At 42.5% G+C, this 3,966-nt stretch overlaps 1 long non-coding RNA gene across 1 annotated transcript; it reads right to left on the bottom strand.

Moving 5' to 3' along the window:
• Window positions 1-232: 232 nt before the first annotated feature.
• On the bottom strand, window positions 233-3,330 carry LOC126175222 (uncharacterized). Its single transcript, XR_007535544.1, has 2 exons — window positions 3,227-3,330; window positions 233-589 (listed from the first exon to the last, which is right to left on the bottom strand). It is a non-coding gene; the product is annotated as an uncharacterized LOC126175222 (long non-coding RNA).
• Window positions 3,331-3,966: the final 636 nt, after the last annotated feature.

Here is a 3,966-nt window from a genome sequence, read left to right as displayed (position 1 = left end):
ATTCATTTGCACAATATTGGTGACGATAAGGCTGTTGCGTATTTTGTAGTATAGTACGGTAATGTGCTTAAAATTTGGCTCTGTAAATTTATGGCTAACACCAGTCTTAAGCAAACTACCATTTTTTTATTTTCTTCCGGAGTTGCTATTAATTAACAGAATTTTCTTTTGCGACAGTTTTTGACGGGAGGCGGCGCCTCATGTTTCAGTCCTTGTTGCTTTAAAATGTTGGTTGCTGTTGGTTTATGTAACATTAGTGTCTGTAAACATTCAGGTTCGCCTTGAAGTGTCTTCGTTTGACATGTTGCACAAACTTACACGACGTATTCAGCAAATAGAACATGCAAGCAGACAGTTCAGGTGTTGCAGTTATTCCCCTAAGGCCAGTCACAGGCGTTGATGTTGCTGTTCCAAACGAGTCCAGGAGCACAGTTCTCGTGAATGGCTACGCCATTGCTGCACTCCCAGAAGCCGTTCGGGTCCGACTCGTCAGGGAAGTATTTGGGCGTGGCTCCGTCGTGGGCAGGACACTGGGGGTCAGCCAATGTCAGGGCTGCCAATGTACACAGAGCAAACAGGATCGCCAGCACTGAAAAAGTTCACGGCAGAAAGTTATTTTACGTGCCGTAGTAGCATCATACATCGAATACAAAGATCAGTTACACACAGTTTTCAAAAAGGAGAAAAATAATCGAATCGTTCAGATTTAGATGGTGAAACATACAGGGTACAGACAAAATGTGAAAACACCAAAATCACATCATCATCCCTAATACGGCATAGGAAAACCGTTGGCATTCGACACAGCCCTGGAATGGGAATGTATGGCTTTCAGGGGAATCTTATATCATTCTTCCTGCGAAATAGTGACAAGTTCAGGTAGCGGTGAAGGAGATGTAGAGCAGTCACGCTCCCTTCTTTCCGAAGTAGACAAAAGACTCAATAATAATAATAATAATAATAATAATGAAAAGAAGAAGAAGATGCGACAATTCATCCTCGTGCTCACAAAAGCAATCCTGGACGATGCGACCTGTGTGAACAGCGGCCTTGTCTTGGGACACAGCATTGCCACTGTGGAACAAATATTCTACCATGGGATGGATCTGCTCAGCCACAATGGTCACTTAATCCGTGAATGTGTTGTAACCATGCAGAGTAGCAATGGGGCCCATGGAATACCACGATTTGGCTCCCCAAATATGCACTGAAGCCCCGCCGTGTTTCACTCTTGGGACGTAAACGCGGTCAGAAGTTCTAAAAAATGTGAAATATGTATCATCCAATCAAATGACTCAGCTATGGCTGCGTTGTCTAGGTTTTGTGACTTTGGCACCACGTTCTCCTATTACGTGAATCACCATCTGGAGTTCGAGCTCACTCTTTTATTCCCTGCTGGAGCTCGCTTCATGTTGTTCTGGTGCAGTTAGTGTTCGCGAGTACGGCATTCAGCTCGTCAATGACTTTAGCAGCTGAAGTCCCCTTATTTTTCGTCACAATAGTTGCTTCAATGACCATTCGTCTCGATCACTCAATACAAAGTTTCATCCACGTTGCGACACAGTGAATGATTTTTTTCCGCTTTCCTTGTATGCGACATAATCCTTTAATACCTTGCCTCATGAAACACGCCGGCCGTTGTGGTCTAGCGGTTCTAGGCGCTCAGTCCGGAACTGCGCGACTGCTACGGTCGCAGGTTCGAATCCTGCCTTGGGCATGGATGTGTGTGATGTTCTTAGGTTAGTGAGGTTTAAGTAGTTCTAAGTTCTAGGGGACTGATGACCACAGCAGTTAACCCCCATAGTGCTCAGAGCCATTTGAACCATTTTTCTTGAAACACCAATCACTTAGGCTACCTTTGTTACAGACGCGCCCAACATACGAGCAACACCAATTTGCCCACGTTCGAATGCACTGAGCTCCGACATTATGCGCTCTCAACTACACAGAACACTGTTTTCATCCCGACTGCCACAACTTTCTGGGGACATTAAGTACACAGGTGCCGTTCACGATCAAATAGAACGGCACAACCTGCTGGCTTGCCTAGTGTTGTATTTACATTCAAGCATGCCTGTCTCGTGGTTTTTCTATATTTTTGTCCACTTACTGTAGTTCCTGTGTACCCAAACGTAACGACCCTCTGATAACAGATGTTATCCGAAATGCCATGACAGCATCTTAAGGCCAACCCAAAGGTAATTGAACTGATTTGTTGCAGAGTGCACTATCGATATTTTGCTGCCATTACGAAAGTATGGCTCAGTTTTCGCTTGTTAAATTTTAGAACTAATCCATGGGCAAAATTTTAAAGACCGAAAGATATATCATCCGAGGAATTATGTGATCAGGCGGAAAAGTGATTCCAAGCTTTCAAGGGTTCGGTGTGATAGAAAAATATTTCAAAATTACAAATCCTTCGTAAATGCAGCTGCCTCTTATAATCCGCTATAGTGTAGTACTACAACCTAATGAATTACAGTAAAAATAGATGCCAAAGAAATGTGGAGAAGGCTCTTCATGGTTGCAGGAAACGTAATTACAAGGACTTACAGAACACAGAATATTGTCTCTTAGTATGGAAGTGAAACATGGACGATAAATAGTTTGGACAGGAAGAGAATAGAAGCTTTCGAAATGTGGTGCTACAGAAGAATGCTGAAGATTAGATGGGTAGATCACGTAACTAATGAAGAGGTATTGAATAGAATAGTAGAGAAGAGGAGGTCGTGGCACAACTTGACAAGAAGAAGGAACCGGTTGGTAGGGCATGTTCTGAGGCATCAAGGGATCACAAATTTAGCATTGGAGGAAAGCGTAGAGGGTAAAAATCGTATAGGGAGACCAAGAGATGAATACATTAAGCAAATTCAGAAGGATGTAGGTTGCAGTAAGTACTGGGAGATGAAGAAGCTTGCACAGGATAGAGTAGCATGGAGAGCTGCATCAAACCAGTCACAGGACTGAAGACCACAACAGCAACAACAAGTTGTTTGCAGAAATTAACTACGGAATTTAAAATGTATCACGACCAATTTGAGCTGATTTTACTGATGAGCTTCTACTATAATTTATCATAGATACAAGGAATTAAGATGGATAATTTTACGTGATGCTAATCTTGAATATCTCTGAATGAACATGTCTGACATAGCCACTAATGACACGTGTATTCTGATATACACTTCGCAAATAGTCTAGCAAAGGATAAGAGGTGTTTACTCACCCTTCATGTTGAGTTAGCTCGTGCCTCTTTCTTGCAGGTCGGAACTGGTCTATGTCTCATAATCGCTGGATGTGGCTTATATATACATTTTCCGTAGGGTGACGTATTGGACCTTGAAGTATTCTACTCACACACCTGTCTTCAACGCTCTATGTACTCGTGCGTCTTTGTCTCTAAGTGTGCGCCGTGTTGACGTAGGTGGCACTAGAATAATGACATTTCTACAGCGAATGGCTGTTTTCGTTGCATTTGACGTCTAATCAACAGAGAAAATGGCACACGCAAGACGCCAAGCAAATTAAACAGCAATAACATACGCTGATATGGTGCCATCTACTATAAGCGGTGCGTAAACTGGCAGTTTTTGCGGGGGTTGTTGGGAGCAGAGGAATAGGCAGAATCCGTCACGCTCACTGCCAGTAATCCCCGCGGAATAAGCCATGTTACTTCACTCGTATCGTAATAATGCCATCTGGGCCAATAATTCTTGTGCGTCATATCGTAGGACATAAATATTATCCAGAAAGTCTGTTCCTTTTCATGCTTCATGCAGTAAACTACTGATTATTTAATAAAATAACAATAAAATAAACAAGAGTGTTAGAGACGTGTGTAAGGACTCCCTGACACAACAACCAGACTTTTTTTAAAATTGTTAAAAGATATTCGATGAAAATCATGTAAGTCTATGCACCAAGATGCTTTCACTCTAACGGGAAGTCAGAAGACACCTTCGAAGG

This window comes from Schistocerca cancellata, chromosome 3 (assembly GCF_023864275.1).
Source record: "Schistocerca cancellata isolate TAMUIC-IGC-003103 chromosome 3, iqSchCanc2.1, whole genome shotgun sequence".
NCBI classification, from domain to species: Eukaryota; Metazoa; Arthropoda; class Insecta; order Orthoptera; family Acrididae; genus Schistocerca; species Schistocerca cancellata.
Note: the sequence above shows the minus strand (reverse complement) of the source record. Positions and strands in the feature narration are given on the sequence as shown.